Below are 23395 nucleotides of genomic sequence, written 5' to 3'. Positions count from 1 at the left end.
CATGAGTGCTGCCGGAACTGGGGAGCTACAGTTTATTGAGGGAACCATGAATGCCAACATGTACTGTGACATACTGAAGCAGAGCATGATCTCCTCCCTTCGGAGACTGGGCCGCAGGGCAGTATTCCAACATAATAACGACCCCAAACACACCTCCAAGACGACCGGTGCCTTGCTAAAGAGGCTGAGGGTAAAGGTAATAGACTGGCCAAGCATGTCTCCAGACCTAAACCCTATTTAGCATCTGTGGGGCATCCTTAAAAGGAAGGTGGAGGAGCGCAAGATCTCTAACATCCACAAGCTCCGTGATGTCATCATGGAGGAGTGGAAGTGGACACCAGTGGCAATCTGTGAAGCTCTGGTGAACTCCATGCACAAGAGGGTTAAAGCAGTGCTGGAAAATAATGGTGGCCACACAAAATAATGAAACTTTGGGCCCAATTTGGACATTTTCACTTAAGGTGGTACTCACTTTTGTTGAGAGCGGTTTAGACATTAATGGCTGTGCGTTGAGTTATTTTGAGGGGACAGCAAATTTACACTGTAAAGGGCCGTACACACGATCGGACTTTTTGACAACAAACATGCAAATTAGCTGTTTTGGAGCAACATCCGACCGTGTGTACGCTCCATCGGACAAACTTTTTCAGTTTCCATCGGACTTTTGTTGGCTGTGCGAACGGACAAACTTTCCGGCAACAAAAGTCCGATGGAGCAAAGTCCGATCGTGTGTACACAAAGCCATCGGACTTTTCTACAAACTACAGTACGCAGCCGCGGCAGCAAGGTACTGTACATCTCGCGCTAGGTGCAATAGGAAAAACACATTTTCCTACTGCGGCGGGCGCGAGAGGGAATTCCCCTCTGGGGAATACCAAGCCCTTCGGTCTGGTATGGATTTTAAGAGGAACCCCCTACGCCGAAAAAACGGCGTGGGGGTCCCCCCAAAATCCATACTAGACCCTTATCCGAGCACGCAGCCTGGCCGGTCAGGAAAGGGAGTGGGGACGAGCGAGCCCCCCCTCCTGAGCCATACCAGGCCGCATGCCCTCAACATGGGGGGTGGGTGCTTTGGGGGAAGGGGCGCCCTGCGGGCCCCCCACCCCAAAGCACCTTGTCCCTATGTTGATGAGGACAAGGGCCTCTTCCCGACAACCCTGGCCGTTGGTTGTCGGGGTCTGCGGGCGGGGCCCTTTTTGGAATCCGGGAGCCCCCTTTAATAAGGGGGCCCCCAGATCCCGGCCCCCCACCCTATGTGAATGAGTATGGGGTACATCGTTCCCCTACCCATTCACCTAGGGAAAAGCGTCAATAAAAAACACAGTACACAGGTTTTTAAAGTAATTTATTAGGCAGCTCCGGGGTCTTCTTCCGACTTCGGGGGTCTTCTTCCAACTTCGGTGGTCCTCTTCCGACATCGGGGGTCTCTCCGGCGTCTTCTCCCGGTGTCCGCATCTTCTGCCAGCTCCACCGCTATTTTCTGGCGCTCTTTTGCCAGTGGTGGTCCGGACTTCTGGATCGTCTTCTTCCCTCTTCTCTTCCAGAGATGTTGACACGACGCTCTCTCCAGCCGGAATGGTCTCTGTGCGCTCCGCAACGGACTTATATAGACGGTGACCCCACCCCCCTATGACATCACAGTCCCGGGGCATGCTGGGACTGTGAGGTCATAAGGGGGCATGGTCATATGATGACATGACCACGCCCCCTTATGAACTCACAGTCCTAAGCATGACCCCCACGCCGTTTTTCGGCGTAGGGGGTTCCTCTTAATATCCATACCAGACCTAAGGGCCTGGTATGCCCCTGGAGGGGAACCCATGCCGGTTTTTTATCTAAAATTTGGCGTGGAGTTCCCGCTTAAGATTCATACCAAACACAGTGCCTGGCATTGGCGGGGATCCAAGTCGGATCCCCGCACCAGTGTCAACCCGGCTCGCAAGGTGTCAATCTCGCCCAAAAAAAAGTGACGAGATTGACACAATATCAGACAATAATACACAAGTTGACCAAAGGGTGGTGGTAAAGAGCTGAAAAACCACGTGATGTGGTGAAAGTTGGTTGGAAAAGTCCTGTCATCTGTATGCAAGACAAACTTTTGGGCAATGCCCTTTGTACAAAAATCCAAGGGAAAGTTTGTACAAAGTCCTATCATGTGTATGGGGCTTTATACAAGCTCTACACTCACTACTTTACATTGTAGCCACATGAAAAGATATAATTAAATATTTACATAAATGTGAGGGCTAAAGCATCGGTACGCCATATAGTGTTTGACTTTGCAACAGCTTTAAGTGAGCATGTTTTTTTTTTTTTAATCACTGTTAAACTGATTTGTTTTACTGCCAATGCTGGAAGCTGATAGTGATTGGTGATATGGAAAGTAGAGAGAAAAAGTACCTTACACTGCTACACTCATACTGATCCAGCATAAAGAAATCAGTGCTTATTTTACAGAAGTTACAGAACTCAAACTAAGAAAAAAAAATGGTGGTGAACTTACTGACTTTAGAATGGTTACAATATTTATAATATAAAAAAAAGTTGAGAACGTCAGCCTATGACGAAACGCGTTTGGGAGGGACGTGCTGACGTCACCACGCTGCCTCACAGAGGACGGGAGTTTGTTCGTATGCCGGCCGGCGTTGTGATTTTTTATCTTGCTACACTGTAAGTGTCATTTCTTTATTGTAATAAATAGTTTGTACATATTACACTATTGCCATCATTTTTTATATATATGCATTGCGGAGCCCGAGTTATGGATGACTAAATGGATCCTCGCAGCCCCATGCCAGGAAGCCGGTTCTGTGAATCAATCTGCCACTAAAGAGCCTGCTGTCTGGTAAGCATGTTTTCTATGTGGTTTGCAGCACCTTGGTATTCCTTTCATCCTTTTTTTTGCTGAATAGTCATATGCTCCAATTTATATTGTATCTGGTAAGCGGCCTCAGATCTGCACCAGGGTATTCCTTCACCTTTTCTGCTAACTAGTTGTACGCTTTAATCTTAATTAAATCTGGTAAGCGGCCTCAGATCCCTTCCTTTTTTTCCATCTATCATCTGGTGGTTTATCACATGCCTCTTTGGTTTCATTTCTGGTAAGCGGCTTTTTTGGATGGTTTTTGCACTAGCTCTTCATACACGAGATTTTTTCACTATTTTGTATGGTTGATGTCACTCACCTCATTGTTCCTTTTGGGCCTACGGCACTAGATATTGTATGAATATTATGATTTATCACTGGTGGAGTGTCATTTTTATTTTTTAAAAAAACCTATCCATGTCAGTATCACGCTATGTTATTTAAAACATATTTTTGGGTACAACCTTCGTGGATCTGATCCAATCTGTGAGTGAATTCTGTCCAGGACGTATCCAGAAAGGTTCCCCAAAGGCCCAGGCTGGGTTTATAGCCACCTGTCTTATTTGGCTTACTATCTGGTAAGCATTTCATCTTACAGGAAGTGTGATACCTGAATTTTTAACATCAGCTATTGATTATTGAAAACAACAATTTTTCATCATTCAATATATTAATATATTGGTGTCGGACATTTTATCACAAGGACTATTTTCACAAATTATTTGATTGATCAATTTTCAAGCGCGGCTTTTTTGTATATTTATAATATGGCAAACTTACTGACTTTAGAACGGTTACAATATTTACAATATGGCGAGCTTACAGACTTTAGCATGGTTACAATATTTACAGGAAAGTATTAGTAACTTACTGAATATCCCCATTTGCTGCTTTAGTTTAGGCCATATGCCTAGCTCTAAATGGAGCCGGTTTACACATCTCCGGGGCGGCTGCGGAGCGGATTGCACAGGGGTCCTGTGCGTCTTTGGCTCCGTTTCAGGTCCAAATTCGTCCCTGAAACGGAGAACAGGGACGCACCAGACCCCTGCTGTGAGCAGCCTCCACACTAGTGCCCTGTACACACGGTCAGATTTTCCGCCGGAAAATGTGTGATATGACCTTGTTGTTGGAAATTCCGACTGTGTGTGGGCTCCATCACACATTTTCCATCGGAATTTCCGACACACAAAGTTTGAGAGCTTGCTATAAAATTTTCCCACAACAAATGGAAAATTCCAATCGTGTGTACACAAATCCAACGCACAAAGTGCCACGCATGCTCAGAATAAAATAAGAGATGAAAGCTATTGGCTACTGCCCCGTTTATAGTCCCGACGTCCATGGATCTTGTTGTCAGAATGTCCGATCAATGTCCGCCCGTGTGTACGGGGCATAAGTGTGAACCCAGCCTTAAAGTGACATTAAACTAAACTAGAAAATTATATTCAAGTATGTACTCCTAATATCAAATATGAGGCTGCTTATAGGCAAAACTCCAGCGCTACCTGACAGTGCAAAAAAGCTTTCCCACGCCTTCCTGCCTCCTGTGCATTCCTATTGGCCAATGAAGAAACCCATTATATTGATGGGCCAATAAGAATGTGTGGGACAGCAATAGAGCAACAAGCTCTGACACTACCCAGAAGTATCAGCGTTTTGCCTGCCAGAGTGGCCCAGCATTCAGCCATATCTAAAAGCTCTTTGAGGCTACTGCAGGTGTGTACAGGCACCACTAAGGTTTCAAAGTAATGCTTTTTTGCTTTGACATAGCAGATGATAGAAAAGTTTGATATCGTTCATTGATATAGTTTAGGTCTTCCCAGACAGGGACTATTTACTTATAAATATAAGTATTTTATTATGCAGAAGCCACAACTATTATCTTGGAGGGTATGCATTCTTTTAAATTCTTTCACACGGCTAAATTCCCAAACGTTAACATTACACACTGCAGAGACAAGAGAGGAAATTGTGGGGGAAAAAAACATAATCAGCGTTGTATTATTTTGTGACCTAGAGTGGGTTAACTGTCTGGCTTTTTTTCTGTCTCTAATTCATTACAGGAAAAGGATTTCCCACGGAAACCATCTTCCTATGGCAGCTTTAACACTTCAGCAAGCTAGCAGGATGACAGAACAAGCAATTCTCTTTAGCACTGCCTGGGTTAAAATCTCTACAGCCCTTCAAAGTAACATTGTTTTTCTTGTCACTGAAAAGTGGTAATGCAGAGCATTCCAAACACTGTATATGCTTGGAACTTATAAAATAATTTATATATGTGAACCTGATCACTAAAATCTTATACAAGCTATGTTTAGGTAACCCTGTCGGGGGTTAAAAAAACGAGAACTGCACTTCCCTATGAAACAAGGTTTATGCTTACCTGTCTGGTGACTGGTTTGCAGAAACTTTGCTCTCATGAAGAGCTAAATCAAATAGCATCTAATAGTCACTGCAGGCCACAGTAGTGACATAGGGGTTGTTTGGGGCAACGACAGAGGCCTGTGGGGGACAAGCTCTTTGGCACACCTTGAAGTGTGAGATAGTATTAGTGTCAAGGGTTCTGCAAGAGGAGCAACATTTTTGCAAACCATATAAAGAAAAAACCTGTGTGCTGCCACAAAGTGTAATTAAACTAAAAAAGTTATACTAAATTGATGAAACAGCTGCTGCAATCACTGGTTGTGTGTTCCTCACATAAATGAGTAAATATAAAATGAAAAGTGCTGCTCTTCTGTAAATAGTGAATATGTCAATGTATACAATGAATGAATACTGTGTAAACATCAAAAAGTGAATAAAGTAAAACTCATTAATAAAGGACTGATGCTCCTACATAAATCCAATACTATCCAGTAGAGCTGCACGATTAATCGTTAAAAAAAAAAAAAAAATTGCGATTCGATTCAACCCCCCACCCTTGATCCAGCAATTCAACGATTCATGTAACAAGTCCCTGCTCACAGCTGTCAAAAAAAAAAAAGCAGCCGGCAATGTTTATCAACAACATTGCTTAGCACTGAAAGAGAGATAAAAAGGAATAAACTTTGGTCTGCAAATGAAATCAGTTCAAAGCGGAGTTCCAGTCCCCAAACTTTTTTTTTTTTAAAGACTGGTCTGTATTTGTCCAAACGTGTACATTAACCTTTACAACATGTCATCTGTGTTGCAATTTTACTTTATTTAAACATAGTTTTTTACTTACAGATCTCGGAAGCAGGCAGGTTACATTTTAGCTGTGGGCATCTGAAGCCCTCCTGTATCCATTTCCAGGATTTCCATGCAGCTGGCTACCCAGCATGCATCTCTCGATCTCACGCATGTGCAGTAATGCCGCTGCATGGCTCTCTTCCAATAATACAAGATTTCGGCAGTAGGCGATTTGCAAGGACTCATGGGATACATGACACCACTATCCTAGGAACCCTTGCGAATCGCCTATTGATGTAATCGCCTAGGCGGGGATTGGCGGAAGTGCAGGAGAAATAACACAAAAAAAAGGTATTTCCAAGCAGGAAAAAAAAAAATTTGCATTGGGAAAGTGATGAGCTAAGGGGATACCATAGAGACAAAGTGCAGAAAATAGGTGGAACTCCGCTTTAACCACTTAAAGACTAAGCCTTTTTCTGACACTGTATCTGTATTTTTTCCTAGAAAATTACTTAGAACCCCCAAACATTATAAACAGTCAGGTCCATAAATGTTGGGACATCGACACAATTCTAATCTTTTTGGCTCTATACACCACCACAATGGATATGAAATGAAACAAACAAGATGTGCTTTAACTGCAGACTTTCAGCTTTAATTTGAGGGTATCTACATCCAAATCAGGTGAACGGTGTAGGAATGACAACAGTTTGTATATGTGCCTCCCACTTTTTAAGGGACCAAAAGTAATGGGACAGATTAACAATCATCCATCAAACTTTCACTTTTTAATACTTGGTTGTAAATCCTTTGCAGTCAATTACAGCCTGAAGTCTGGAATGCATAGACATCACCAGATGCTGGGTTTCATCCCTGGTGATGCTCTGCCAGGCCTCTACTGCAACTGTCTTCAGTTCCTGCTTGTTCTTGGGCCATTTTCCCTTCAGTTTTGTCTTTAGCAAGTGAAATGCATGCTCAATCGGATTCAGGTCAGGTGATTGACTTGGCCATTGCATAACATTCCACTTCCTACCCTTAAAAAACTCTTTGGTTGCTTTCGCAGTATGCTTCAGGTGATTGTCCATCTGCACTGTGAAGTGCCGTCCAATGAGTTCTGAAGCATTTTGCTGAATATGAGCAGATAATATTGCTCGAAACACTTCAGAATTCATCCTGCTGCTTTTGTCAGCAGTCACATCATCAATAAATACAAGAGAACCAGTTCTATTGGCAGCCATACATGCCCACGCCATGAAACTACCACCACCATGCTTCACTGATGAGGTGGTATGCTTTGGATCATGAGCAGTTCCTTTCCTTCTCTTCCCATCACTCTGGTACAAGTTGATATTGGACTCATCTGTCCAAAGGATGTTGTTCCAGAACTGTGAAGGCTTTTATAGATGTTGTTTGGCAAACTCTAATCTGGCCTTCCTGTTTTTGAGGCTCACCAATGGTTTACATTTTGTGGTGAACCCTCTGTATTCACTCTGGTGAAGTCTTCTCTTGATTGTTGATTTTGACACACATACACCTACCTCCTGGAGAGTGTTCTTGATCTGGCCAACTGTTGCGAAGGGTGTTTTCTTCACCAGGGAAAGAATTCTTCAGTCATCCACCACAGTTGTTTTCCGTGGTCTTCCGGATCTTTTGGTGTTGCTGAGTTCACCGGTGCGTTCTTTCTTTTTTTAAGGATGTTCCAAACAGTTGATTTGGCCACACCTAATGCTTTTGCTATCTCTCTGATGGGTTTGTTTTTTTTTTCAGCCTAATGATGGCTTGCTTCACTGATAGGGATAGCTCTTTGGATCTCATATTGAGAGTTGACAGCAACATATTCCAAATGAAAATAGCACACTTGAAATGAACTCTGGACTTTTTATCTGCTCCTTGTAAATGGGATAATGAGGGAATAACACACACCTGGCCATGGAACAGCTGAGCAACCAATTGTCCCATTACTTTTGATCCCTTAAAAAGTGGGAGACACATATCATACTGTTGTAATTCCTACACCGTTCACCTGATTTGGATGTAAATACCCTCAAATTAAAGCTGAAACTCTGCAGTTAAAGCACATTTTGTTTGTTTAATTTCAAATCCATTGTGGTGGTGTATAGAGCCAAAAAGATTAGAATTGTGTCGTTGTCCCAATATTTATGGACCTGACTGTATATTTTCTTAGCAGAGACTCTAGAGAATAAAATTGCAATATTTTATGTCACACTGTATTTGCGCAGCAGTCTTTCAAACGCTATTTTTTGGGGAAAAAAATACACTTCAATGAATTTAAAAAGAACCAAAGAGTAAAGTTAGCTCAATTTGTTTGTATAACGTGAAAGATGATGTTACGCCGATAATCTTTATTCAAAGCAAAAAATTTGTGATTCTCATTTTATCCAGAATCCTGCAGCTCTATTATCCAGTGATCCTAGATAAACACAATAATTGTCCAGTGCTACAATGTCCCAAAAAACACTATTAAATAATAGTGTATTATCAATATTCAATCCTCATTGTGTCTCCTTTAAATGTGAATTCCACCATAGGCATAGACTTCAGCTGTGATATTATAATAATAAAATGCTATTGGTGTTATAAAGACTCAAATCCCTAGCAGCAAATCAGCTGCTAGACATGTAAGTATAAACCTACTCTATTTTTTTTTTTTTTATTTTACAGAGTAGTGCTTATCAAATTTTTTAACCCCCTGTCAGCCCCCTTGGATTGTGCTGGGTAGATCTGCTTCATGGCAGGTGACTCCTGCCATAAAAGATCCCTGTTCAGGATGACAGCGCTCTGTACCTGTCTCCTAATTGTGCTCCCCCATTGTCACCCTGTCCTATGGGCTTCTGATGGAGAGTACCAGTGGTCGTTTCAACACACGTTACGCCGGCATGATCCACTGTTTTCATTATCAGATCCTCAGGAAACCTGCTTGCAGAGATGTCATGCAACCATCGCTGTAGACAGGAAGTGACTAGTCAGTAAGATCACTCTGCTATGTACTGGGTCAGCTACCCAATGCAGAGGGTAGAGGTGTAGACATAGCATTGGAAGTCAAATTGCTTAACCAGGAAGATTAATTGCTTACAATGTATAATATAGGCCAAACAGAAGGTTTGCCTCCAACACAAACGGCTTTAAAAGCCATTTGTAAACCAACAGATCCAATGTAAAAAATTAAAAAATTACTTATCTTGATTCTGGCCTCCAACACTTCTGGAAGGCATGGGTGATGTCACCACACCCTCCTGCAGAGCTGGAAGCTAATAAATTCCAGGAGAATGCACTCCAGCCCATTGTAAAGTGCATTCCTGCAGTTTTTTGAGCATCTAGCTATCCCAGGAGCCAGCAGTGAGGCATAGTGACATCATTCCTGCTTCCTGGAAGCATCTGACACTGGGGCAAAGGTAATTTTTTTCTGAGCAATCTCTTTGTTCACAAATGTTTTTTTGAAGCCATTTGTGTTGGGGAGGCAGGGGGCTTGCAGAAAAAAAGACCTTTTATTTGGAGCATCTGCTTTAATTGGGGCTACATGAGCTACCCATCCGCAGTGTGAGCAATGGAGGTGATTTACGAAAGGCAAATTCCACTTTGCACTGCAAGTGCACTTGGAAGTGCAGTCGCTCTAAATCTAAGGGGTAGATCTGAAATTAGTTGAAACTCTGCGGATTTTATCATCCAATCATGTGAGAGCTAAAATACTGTTTTTTATTTTCCTTGCATGTCCCCCTCGGATCTACAGTGACTTTACTTCCAAGTGCACTTTCAAGTGCACTTGCCGTGCAAAGTGGATTTGCCTTTAGTAACTAACCCCCAATGTGTTAATCACAAGTATGGCTGTACAGAGTTATAAACCCTTAGACAGTAAGAACAGCAAACATACATGTATCTCAAGTGTGCATTTATTTTTTTTCCTAAAATTCTCCTTTAAAGGACAACTTTATTCAAGGTAAAGAGCTAATTACTTATAGGCCATTGGCATAGATATTCAGGATGTACGAATGTAAAATAAAAGTAACTAATTTAGCTAGATTGTGTCTGAAATTCAAGTGTTTTATAGCTACTGTAAAACTATCCCAGGAAATTAGATGTGCAAAATTGATTACGAGTAGTTTTAAGAAAGTGATGAAACTGTGTTTTTGGGCCTCACTTGGCATACTTTTTGCCTATTTTGGAGCAGCATTGTTCTCTAAATGTAGCCACCCCTGTCCTAATTACATGCAAATGATGATTCAACAGTCTGAGAGCACAGGGCGATAGCAGTTATGATGGGAGGTCCCCTTTCCTACAGGGCATGGCTAATCTTCCAATCACCACTGCAACGTGCTTACAACATGCACAATATCATCACATGGGAAATGTATGAGCATGGGAACTCTGTCCTTTTTCATAGGAAAGCCTAGTTCCAGAGGTGAAGTCTTTGCAACAGCTGAGACTGAAGTTCCACCATCACCATAAAGGACCATAGTGCAGCAGCTGTTGTAATCTGTTTTTATAAAAAATACATGTACAGTGGATATAAAAAGTCTACCCACCCCTGTTAAAATGTCAGGTTTCTGTAATGTAAAAAAATGAGACAAAGATAAAATAATTTCAGAAATGTTTCCACATTTAATATGACTTATAAACTGTACAACTCAGTTGAACAACAAACTAAAATCTTTTAGGTGGAGGGAAGTAAAAATAAATAAATAAAAAATATGGTTGCATAAGTGTGCGCACCCTTAAACTAATACTTTATTGAAGCACCTTTTGATTTTAATATAGCACTCAAGTATTTTTTGGGTATGAGCATGGCACATCTTGACTTGGCAATATTTGCCCACTCTTCCTTGCAAAAACACTTCAAATCTGTCAGATTGCGAGGGCATCTCCTGTGCACAGCCCTCTTCAGATCACCCCACAGATTTTCAATCGGAGTCAGGTCTGGGCTCTCATTCCAAAATTTTTATCTTCTGGTGAAGCCATTGCTTTGTTGATTTGGATGTATGCTTTGGGTCGTTGTCATGCTTAAAAATGAAGTTCCTCTTCATGTTCAGCTTTCTAGCAGAAGCCTGAAAGTTTTGTGCCAATATTGACTGGTATTTGGAACTGTTCATAAATCCCTCTACCTTGACTAAGGCCCCTGTTCCAAATGAAGAAAAACAGCCCTAAAGCATGACGCTGCCACCACCATGCTTCACTCTGGGTATGGTGTTCTTTTGGTGATGTGCAGTGTTGTTTTTGCGCCAAACATATCTTTTGGACTTATGGCCAAAAAGTTGAACCTTGGTTTCATCACACCATAACACATTTCCCACATGCTTTTGGGAGACTTCAGATGTGTTTTTGCAAAATTTAGCCTCGCTTGGATGTTTTTTTCGTAAGAAAAGGCGTCTTGCCACTCTACCCCATAGCTCAGACATATGAAGAATACGGGAGATTGTTGTCACATGTACCACACAGCCAGTACTTGACAGAAATTTCTGCAGCTCCTTTAATGTTGCTGTAGGCCTCTTAGCAGCCTCCCTGACCAGTTTTCTTATCATCTTTTCATCAATTTTGGAGGGACGTCCAGTTCTTGGTAATGTCGCTGTTGTGCCATATATTTTACACTTGATGATGACTGTCTTCACGGTGTTGCATATTATATCTAATGCCTTGGAAATTCTTTTGTGCCCTTCTCCTGACTGATACTTTTTAACAATGAGATCCCACTGATGCTTTGTAAGTTCTCCTCTGTGGACCATGGCTTTTGCTGTAGGATGCGACTAAGAAAATGTCAGGAAAGACCGCTGAACTTTATTTGGGGTTAATCAGAGGCACTTTAACATGAGTTTGCAACCACATTATTTTTGTTTTTTACTCCCCCCCCCCCCACCTAAAAGATTTCAGGTTTTTTTTTCAATTGAGTAGTACAGTTAATAGGTCACAATAAAGGTGGAAAAAGTTCTGGAATTATTTATCTTTGTCTCATTTTTTTACATCACAGAAACTTGACATTTTGACAGGGGTGTGTAGACTTTTTATATCCACTGTAGATGTTTTTTTTTATGTCAAAAAGTTTTTCCAGTTTGCCTCATTTTAAAAAATATAAACTTCTAATTCTAACAGGTGACAAAATACTCCGTAGATTTAAAATTCTTAGACACTAATGGATTGGTACATGTGCATATGAAGGTCTTTAGGTTTGAAGCTGCCTTGCTTCTAATCCACAAATTACTAAGAAGAGCACACCTTCTTAAATACACAGAGAACAATAAAATTTTTAAGAAGAGTATAAAAACATAATGTTGACTGGAAAGCAGAAAGGTAAAGACTGTCAAATTTCCTCTAAAACATTTTCACAACAGAAAAAAAGGCAAATATTGATTGTACAAAGCCATTTGACTTGCATTTCACTAAACATGCTATGTAAACATTGAGTCCATCACATCACCTACCACACTGTCACAATGAACTTTGCTGTTTTTCACAAGAGAGCTAATTCTCAGCTTTTATTATGAGTTTATTTACTTCTCTTCTCCATTGACTACTGAAGTGTGGAATTCATAAAATATCATATCACCATCAACAAACACTTAAAAGAGATCTTATAGAAGGAAAGGGCAGAAAACATCTACACTGACACACTTAGGCCAGACAAGCAAATTATAAAATACTCTAGGTTGCATGAGCATGCAGTTTAACAGGTTGACATTTTATGTGTTATTATCTTACTTACATTTCATCTGTATATAATTCCTTTGTTCTAGTTCTGAAGAAGTAATATCGTTTTAAAAGGATTCAAAGACTGAATTTTTGAAAATAAATTTTGGACACTAAGGGCCCGTTCATGTCTCTGTGCTTTGATAAAGTGCGGTAAAACTGCAGTGCCTGGTAACGTGTGAGCCATGGTGCATTGACGTTCTAGTCATTGTGAATGGCACCCCAATGCATTATTACAGTAGCAGACAACATACTTGTACTTCAGAACCAATGCCATGCTTTGTTGAGCAAAACAGCATGAGGTCCATTTTTTAGTGCATCAAAATCCACTGCCAACCCAATACAATTAAATAGAAGCCTTAACGCAGCATGCTTTAGTACATTATAATGCAATAAAAGAGAAGTATGGGGTCTAACCTCCCTGGCAGTATGATTATTTCGGATTTTAGGTGCTGAAAGTGGTACAATTATTTTGCATGGAAATTTGGCGTTTTATATTATTGTAGGCCTGTAATTCTTAGCAATAATACACTTAAATCTTTCCACCAAGAGTCTAGTAGATATCCTGGGTATAATGAAGTTTGAAACACAAATCATAAATTATAATATAATAAATAAATATAAATAATTAAAAAAAAATAATAATAAAATAAATTTCCCCATGATTCACTATCGCTCAATTCTGCAAGTGTTCTAATTTACTATCGCTGTTTTCTAGCTGGTCTAAAGCCACTTTTGACGTAAAGGGACACTTTTTGGTTGCTATGGCCAATCTCCAGTTTCCAGGCAGAAAGAACAGTATATTTAATATAAAAGTGTATGCAGGGCATTGGACAAAGCACTGGGGCAAAAGGGATGTGAAATGATTTCATACAGTACTGTAATCTGTAAGATTACAGTACTGTATGTGTTATGCTTTTTTACAATTTTTTGAATTTGCCGCCAGGCTCCGCCCCCGTGCGTCACGGCGCTCGCAGGGAACGGAGCCTGGCACAGAGAGGCTTCGGGCAGAGGACGGAGCCTGTAGACAGCGTGGGGGGACATCACAGGATCCTGGGGACAAGGTAAGCATACCGCACCAGGATCCTGCAATGCAATCCAGAGTGTGGCTCGGGGTTACCGCTAATGGTGCTACACTCGGGAATACCGCCGGGGAGGCTACAAAAATATATATACTCACCTAGTTGGATGCAGCATTGGTCTGATACTGCATCTGCCCCCTGCTGCTTCTAAGAAGGAGAAATGATTGATCGAAGACCGCTGATCGCTCAGTTCTCAGTCACCACTCCCTGCTCGGCCCCTCCAGTGCTCACTGGAGGGTTGGGCTGTGGAGTGGGTGGGAGCGGCTGGCTCAGTCTCCCAGTGCTTCACTGAGAGCTTGGGGCTGGTGCAGGGAAGTGGGAGAATCCCGACTGTAAAGTCTGGATTTTTTCAGAGCCTGGACCGGCTGAGTGACTGAAAATGGGTCACAGAAGTGCAGAATGAACTGCACTCCTGTGATCCATAGGAGAAGTTTAGCTAAAAAAGCTTTGACCATACTTCTCCTGTAACAAAACACATAGAGGTTGATTTACTAAAGGCAAATATACTGTGCACTGCAAGTGCACTTTAAATGTATTTGCTCTAGCTCTGAGAGGAAGCTCTGAAATGGGGGGGAGATCTGCTGGTTTCTATCATCAAATCATGTACAAACAAAAATGCAGTTTTTTAATTTCCTTGCATGTGATTGAGTATTCTTTGCGAATTGAAGTTTTACCTCTTTTACTAAGCTCTGGAGCAAGTGCGCTTGCAGTGCACAGTATATTTGCCTTTACTAAATCAACCCCATAGTGTATATGGATAATGCCGTGTACACACGAGCGGAATGTCCAACAGAAAAAGTCAGACGGGAGCTTTTCATCGTATATTCCGATCGTGTGTATGCCCCATCAGACTTTCTACGTCGAAAATTCTGACGGAACTAGAAAGAGAACATGTTCTGAATTTTTCCGACGGAACCAATTCCTATTGGGAAAACCGATCGTCTATATGCTGTTCCGATGTACCAAAAATGACGCATGCTCTGAAGCAAGTACGAGACGGAAGATATTGGCTACTGGAAATTGAACTTCCGTTTTCTAGTCTCGTCGTACGTGTTGTACGTCACCGCGTTCTGGACGGTCGAAATTTGTGACCGCATGTATGCAAGACAGCTTGGGCGGAATTCCATCGGAAAAACCTTCAAAGTTTATTCCGATGGGAAAACCGGTCGTGTGCACAGAGCATAACACGCTGCATTGATGAATGTGTGTTAAAATAATGCACAATGTGATGGGTCCTAAAAAAGGTATAACTTTAACAAAAAACTTTTTCCTTCTCTACAGTACTCATGTACTTATTCCTGGCTAACATGGTAATCACTTTTCATGATTTTATTCAGTTACCAGAATTAAAAATTGACATTTAAAAACCTCCTGAAAATAAAAGGATCTACATGTCTACCTTTTTTGACTAAAGGTCAGTTGCTGGACCCATAAAACCCAACCAATATCCATGTATATTTTAGCTGCACTCAGCCAGCTCATGCCCTGCCTGATTCTGGTGGCTCTTCCTCTGGGGAGCATACCTGTGTGCAAAAGGTATTTCCTGGGACTATAAGGGTGGCAGATGAGGAAATCACTTGGGGGAGCCCTACATAATAAGAACTACTGTCAAGAATGTCGACAGTAAAACAGAATATATCTACACATACATACATATATTACCTGAAAATAGTAAGCATGACCTAAAGTTAATGAAATTTAACCTACATACACGGCGTGAAAGGAGGTTTACTTGTATCTGCTTTTGTTTTTGGACATACCATTGTAAAAAAACAGGCTCAATTCACAAAGTTAAAACAGAAGGATATGGATCTTCATTTTCAAAAAAGTGACAGCATTTTTTAGCATGTCCAATTAAATTTGAAAAGTACAATCACATAGGTGAAAATGAAAAGACTTAACCTAGTGCGAGGCCGAGTTCACACATGCGAATTGTATGTGGGTTTTCCTTGCATCCAATTCGCATGACGGGCAAGTGTGACCATCTCTCAATGGATGGAAAAACACGTATCGGATTGAAAAAGGGTCTAGTGCACGTTTGGGTCCAGTTCAGCAGTTCAGGTGCAAATTCAGGCAAAAATTCAATGTACCGACACGCACCGGACCCCAGGCCTGAACCCGCAGCCGCACATGTTTGAACCCATCCTAAAACTTTATGAAGTGAGAATTATGTATCTGCAACGGGATGCAATTTCAGAAGAACAACAATCTTTCTAGGTGAAAAAATACAGCGTTGATAGTCCCCATGGATGTAACAGGATCAAAAGCACATCACTGAAAAAAAATTACTGTTGCTCTCCAAAAAAAAGGAAGGTGGAGGGTAAAGGACTAGTCACCAGTACTACCTGTGGTCTTCCTGATACTGGTTTTTGCCTTCTTCTGTGTCCCTTTGTAAAGGCATTCATCTTGGTAGTGGTAAGGGCTTTACTTCCAAAGGCAGAGCCTCCAGAAAGGAGAGCAGTGAGCAGCACAGCAGTATTTAATGGTTATGCAGTAATCTTTGTCTGTCAGCTTACCTCTCCTTCATGTATTCTCCTTTAGAGGCCAGCCACCCTCACCTGACTGCTTATATAATCTTCCCTCAGCATAGCTCCTCCTCAGCCTCTAATTAGGAAACTATATTAACCTATGCATTGCAAGCCAACCTTACTGATCAACCATTGTGTGTTTAGCTTTCATGTGCAACTTGCTGTGTCTCCTACGTCTGATTCCAGTTAGCGATCTTGGCCTGTTCTCGACTATCCCTGTCTGCTTGTGACCCTGACCTTTGGCGTGTTCTATGTTTATCCTTGTCTGCTACTTGCCCTGACCTTTGGCTTATCCCTTTACTGTCCTTGTTGTTCCAGCCTGCTGCTTCCTTTTTCTTTCTCCTGTAGTCATATGTGAGCTGTGAGACCCTGCGCAGTCTATCCTCATCACTAGAGGCTCTGGTGAACACCTGCTGGCTCTTAGACTCCGCGCCCTGGAGAATCTATGCTCTAGCTCCCCAGTGGGATCTGTGTTGGTGCTCTAGTAGACCTGCTTCTTGAACCTCCCAGAGTTCAATCCGCAGCAGTCAGTCCTAGGGTTCACTACCTTAGCGGTGCACTCCTGTTTCCTACGGAGTGCATCTGTCACCTGGACTCAGGTGACCTGACAAGTAACATCACTAAATCTCTTCCAAATCTCCTAAGACCGAAGTGTCCTAGATCTCAAACTGAAGATACACAAATATGAGGTTTTAGGCACCCTCACATACCAGGAAATGTGTAGATTGGAAACATGTGTTCATGTTACAACTGTCTAAGAGGGAAACTCCCCTCTCTTTGGGAGATGTCCTTTAGCTTCCTATTGCTTCTGTGGGACAGGATGTGAAGGGAAATCTCCTTAAAAGGTATATAAACAGCAAAAAATAGGTCAATGGTGACTATAACCCTTTCCTAATCTATCTAATGTTGGAAAAAGCATGTTTTTAGCTATACATACATTTTAAGGGGCTGTTAAATATATGTACCCTGAAATACTCCTAGAACCCCCAAGAACTCTCCTACCCACATAACAACAGCTGGGCCTCTCTATAGGTTGCCGAGGCTCTGGCCTTTTATGTGATGTCAGATGTGGGAACGCCTATGTCAGTGATGGCAAACCTTGGCACCCCAGATGTTTTGGAACTACATTTCCCATGATCCTCAACTACACTGCAGAGTGCATGAGCATCATGGGAAATTTAATTCCAAAACATCTGGGGTGCCAAGGTTCGCCATCACTGGCCTATGTTCTGAGTTTTAAAAAATCAATATTTGCATATAAAGTTCTGAGGGCTTTGGTGAGCTGGCATATACAATAGAGCGGGGGTCTCAAACTGGTGTCCCTCCAGCTGTTGCAGAGCTACAAGTCCCATGAGGCATTGCAAGGCTGACAGTTACAAGCATGACTCCCACAGGAGGGGTGATGGGACTTGTAATTCCGCAACAGCTGGAGGGTCGCCAGTTTGAGACCCCTGCAATAGAGGAATGTACTGGCACCTTATGATACCGAAAGATAGTGAAGATCTTGGTTCATACTTTTTTAATACTGAAGGTTTAGTTATCTACACAATATCTAAATATTTTAACACTAATGCCAATGATTTTTACAGTTAACTTGCAAATAACCTTTACGGATAACCTTGGCAGCTAAAGTCGTTTCATAACAGTAAAATGAGGGATGCAGAATGTGTAGGGAGATTATTGCATGGAAGGAAATAATTTGTTTTCTCTGTATCACACAGCGCCTTCCTCTGCCACCTCTCTAATACTAGAGGCCTGGCTTGATCCTGAGATCATTCCTTTTCAATGACCTCAGTATCGAGGGGTGACATTTTCCTCTTCATTAACGTTCACTAATAAAGATATCCATAAACAGGGTGTCCCAAAAGTCTGGATCTATAGGCATCTAAATATTGGTAACCATCATATCCACCCCCATAAAATGCATGGTGATAATTAACACAGACAGGCATATGGAATATTGTGAGCGGGAGTGAATAGTGTTTTACAGTGAAGAAGCCTCATTTCAATGGTAGTTTCAACATAGCATGTTACTGGGCTAAACACAACTCAAACTGGGTGGCTGACAAATTATTTGGACCATATTTTTTTATAGTAATCTAACAGTGAAAACTTACTCTGTATATTAGTCTGTTTTTGTTTTCCTGTCTCTCAACTAGATGACATTCCTTTATTAGTATGATTCATCAGGATGGTGCCCCATCACACTTTGCTATTGCTGCTGAAAATTTTTCAAACTTTTCTAAACAAGTGGATCAGTTGAATGGCATTCTGGGTCTAGAAACCTAACACAAACAAACTTTGTGTTAGGGTCATCTGAAGTCAGTAGTTTATCAAACTCTGCCCAGAACAATCTTGCACCAAGATATAAAGATAAATTCTGCTACAGTAAAAAAATGTATATTTTTACTTATGGATCCAGACTTTTGGGACCCTGGAATTAGACTAGGGTCTTTATTACTGACAAAAAATTAATGATTTCGTTGAATCTTTAACCGGTTCCCGACTGGCGCACGCCGATGTACGTCGGCAGTATGGCACGGCTGGGCAAATGGGCGTACCTGTACGTCCATTTGAATACCCCGCCGTGCCATTGCGTGCGTGCCGCCGGCGGGGCCGGGAGCTCCGTGAGTCGGGTCGCGGGTACCGCGGACTCGATCGCCGCAGGGATACCCGCGATTGCCTCATGGAGAGGACGAATGGGGAGATGTCGTTGTAAACAGCATCTCCCCGTTCTGCCTAGTGACAAGTGTCACTCGATCTCTGCTCCCTGTCATCGGAGCAGAGATCAGTGACATCACACATACAGCCCATACCCCTACAGTTAGTAATCACTCCCTAGGACACATTTAACCCCTCCCCGCCCCCTAGTGGTTAACCCCTTCACTGCCAGTGCCATTTACACAGTAATCAGTGCATTTTTAATTGCACTGATCGCTGTATAAATGACAATGGTCCCAAAAATGTGTCAAAAATGTCTGACATGTCCGCCATAACGTCGCAGTCACAATAAAAATCGCTGATCGCCACCATTACTAGTAAAAAAAAAAAAAAATTAATAAAAATGCCATAAAACTATCCCCTATTTAGTAAACGCTATAACGTTTGCGCAAACCAATTATTAAACGCTTATTGCAATTTTTTTTTACCAAAAATATGTAGAAGAATACGATCGGCCTAAACTGAGGAAAAAAAATGTTTTTTTTTATATATTTTTGGGGGATATTTTTTATAGCAAAATGTAAAAAATAATGCGTTTTTTTTCAAAATTGTCGCTCTTATTTTGTTTATAGCGCAAAAAATAAAAATTGCAGAGGTGATCAAATACCACCAAAAGAAAGCTCTATTTGTGGGAAAAAAAGGACGTCAATTTTGTTTGGGAGCCACGTCGCACGACCGCGCAATTGTCAGTTAAAGCGACGTAGTGCCGAATTGCAAAAAACGCTCTGGTCAGGAAGGGGGTAAAATCTTCCGGGGCTGAAGTGGTTAAATATTGATTCATCTGGTCTGTGGAGAATTTCACTATTTAGTGTCTGCTACCCCTCTCTGCCGATCCCTCCACTGGCTTCAGCTTACCCAACTAATTAAATTCAAAATACTAACAGTAACTTACAAAGTCATCAACAACTCGGCCCCCAACTACATCACTAACCTAGTCTAAAAATACCAACCTAATCGCTCTTTCCTCGCAAGACCTCCTGCTCGCTAGCTTCTTTGTCACCTCCTCCATGTCTTTATAGACCTTGTTTGTACACTAGTATGCAGTCATGTTGGAAAAGGAAGGGGCCAACCCCAAGCTGTTCCCACAAAGTTGGAAACATGAAATTGTCCAAAATGTCTTGACATGCTGACGCCTTAGGAGTTCCCTTCACTGGAACAAAGGGGCCAAGCCCAACCCCTGGAAAACTAACCACCATAATCCCCCCTCCACCAAATGATTTGGACCAGTGCACAAAACAAGGTCCATAAAGACCTGGATGAGAGAGTTTGGGGTGGAGGAACTTGACTGGCCTGCAGAGACTCCTGACCTTAACACGACAGAACACCTTTGGGATGAATAAGAGAGCATACTGCAAGCCAGGCCTTCTCATCCAACATCAGTGCCTGCCCTCACAAATGCGCTTCTGGAAGAATGGTCAAACATTCCCATAGACACACTCCTAAACCTTGTGGACAGCCTTCCCAGAAGAGTTGAAGCTGTTATAGCTGCAAAGGGTGGGCCAACTCAATATTGAACCCTATGGATTAAGACCGGGATGCCATTAAAGTCAATGTGTGTGTAGACGCAGGCGTCACAATACTTTTGGTAATAAAGTGTGATATATATATATATATATATTTATTTATTTATTTATTTATTTTTTTCACTGAAGTCAATTATTTGAAAAAAGTTGGCTTGGGTAAGGTAGGTCCATTCTTTCCTCTGAAGTCCTCTCAGTCCATTGTGCACAAACTTTCCTCCATGGTACCCGTCAGATGCACATCAAATTACCATGTTTATAATGTAGTTTAAAAGGTATATGTAACCCAGCCACAGTGCAAAGCACGACACTGAATTAATTAGCCCAACAGGAAATTTGTGTTAAGAAAACACATTTGAATAAAAAATCATATTCATTACAATCACAGCAAAACGCATCTAGGTAGGACCGTATGTCCTACCAAGAGAACTGATCCAGAACAGCAATTTTTCATAAAGTAAACCATAAAGCCAAAAAAAACCTCCACTCTGTCACCCTAAGATTTTATTTCCATTGTGGCCTGACTTTCCTTGATTTCACAGATAATTTGTTGGCCGATGTTTTAAATGGCACACATGAAAACCATACTGGAAAAAGACAAGGAACTATGAATTTTTGGAGAGACAGATAGTGAGGGCAAAACCAAAATTATGAGTTGTTACCAGAACAAAAAAAAATGGGGGAAAATCTATTAACTAGAACACCTGTTCCTATGACAGCTCCCTAATGTGGAAATTCTGCTCACCTTGGAGACATTTCCTCTAATTTCCTATTACGCCTTGAAGAAAGGAAAAGGAAATCTCCCCAGCAGCAGTGTTAATTTGGTTGACAAAAATATTTTCGTCAACCAAATTAACACTATTTTAGTCGACTAAAATACGACTAAAAGAATTCAGATGGCTAAAATACGACTAAAATTAAAATGCCATTTTAGTCAAAAGACTATGCCTAAAACAAAATTGATAGTTGACCTCAAAATTAACACTGGACTACCACATACGAATAAGTAGGGTCATTTACTATGCTGCTAAAAGAAAAAAAAAATAAGAAAAAGGCTTTTCTTATTTTGTTTTTATTATATTTAATGTTAGCAATATATTCAGGTAATATGTGCAATGGCAATACAGCCAATAGAGTTTATAGTTTTTTGTTTTTTTTTTATATTTTAACGTTGCACTTCTGTTTGTCAAAAAGCAGTATTTTTGTTTGTTTATGAAAATTGGTTTTATGTATAAAGGTGTTATATATCACAACGGCTAAATTTGTTCAAGCCATAAATAATAACATGTTTTTACATTTTTAATCCAGGAGTATATAATGAGTTTGGCAATTCTAGAGAAATGCTTAACCTCCCTGGCGGTATGATTATTTCGGATTTTAGGTGCTGAAAGCGGTACAATTATTTTGCATGCAAATTTGGCGTTGTATATTGTAGGTCTGTAATTCTTAACAATAACACACTTATATCTGTCCACCAAGAGTCTAGTAGATATACCGGGTATGATGAAGTTTGAAACACAAAAACATAAATTATAATATAATAAATAAATATAAATAATTTAAAAAATATATATATAATAATAATAAAATACATTTCCCCACGATTCACTACCGTTCAATTCTGCAAGCGTTCTAATTTACTATTGCTGTTTTATAGCTGGTCTAAGGCCACTTTTGACGTAAAGGGACACTTTTTGGTTGCTATGGACAATCTCAAGTTTCTAGGCAGAAAGAACAGTATATATAATATAAAACTGCATGCAGGGCATGGGCCAAAGCACTGGGGACAAAAGGGATGTGAAATAATTTCATACAGTATTGTAATCTGTAAGATTACAGTACTGTGTTATGATTTTTACTTTTTTTTTAATTTGCCGACAGGCTCCGCCCCCGTGCGTCGCGACGCTCGCAGGGAACGGAGCCCAGCACGGAGAGGCTTCGGAGGAGGACAGAGCCCGTAGACACAGCGGGGGACATCGCAGGATCCTGGGGACAAGGTAAGTAACCCCGTACCAGGATCCTGCAATGTAATCCCGAGTGTGGCTCGGGGTTACCGCTAATGGTGCTGAAATTTAACCCCGAGCCACACTCGGGAAAACCGTCAGGGAGGCTACATAATGCATTACAATTTAAATAAACCCATTCGATTTTAGTCGACTATAATGTGCTGTAGATTTTAGTCGACTAAAATACGACTAAGATTAAAACAATGCAAATGACTAAAATATGACTAACTCTAAATAACATTTTAGTCAAAAGACTTTGACCAAAACTAAATCGAAATTTGATGTGAAAATTAACACTGCCCAGCAGGACATAGGCAGCAAGAAATAACCTGATAGAAGTTTTATCCTTCCCTCCTCTAATCTAAAAAAACAAAAAAAAAGTCTGGGCTTTGCATAAATTTTAGGGCTGGATAATAAGTTTTACTTTTTTGGGATAGAGCAGAGGAGGGTTATCACCTTTTTCATGTTTTTAGGTCATCTGTGTCCCTATTGGGGAGATTTACCCTCCCTACAAGAGTGAGGAAGGTTTAGAATTGCCAATATTTTTATTCCTCTTTGAGCTTTTCTGTCTCGGTGACTATCTCTCCAATGGGGTCATAAACAGAAATACGAATGTGACAGCAATTTTAAGGGCTTGTGCACATGGATGTAAATGGAGACATATGAGTATACAGCATAAAACACGCCTGTATTTGCAGCAACCGGGAGCCCCAGCTGGTGCATAAATCTGCCCTTAGGAATGTATAACAGAATACTCTGCACACAGGTATCATTGTTTAAACACTGATACTTGCATTTACACAAGTACGCATGAAAAAATGTCATGTTT

At 41.1% G+C, this 23395-nt stretch overlaps 1 protein-coding gene across 2 annotated transcripts in view; it reads right to left on the bottom strand.

Moving 5' to 3' along the window:
• The window catches only part of FAM120B (family with sequence similarity 120 member B), a 248490-nt gene that overhangs the window by 143714 nt on the left and 81381 nt on the right, over positions 1-23395 (bottom strand). The window lies entirely within an intron of this gene.

The sequence above is a fragment of the Aquarana catesbeiana genome, linkage group LG04 (genome assembly GCF_042186555.1).
Source record: "Aquarana catesbeiana isolate 2022-GZ linkage group LG04, ASM4218655v1, whole genome shotgun sequence".
Classification (NCBI taxonomy): Eukaryota; Metazoa; Chordata; class Amphibia; order Anura; family Ranidae; genus Aquarana; species Aquarana catesbeiana.
The sequence above is the reverse complement of the archived record's forward strand: the minus strand, read 5'-3'. Positions and strand labels throughout refer to the sequence as shown.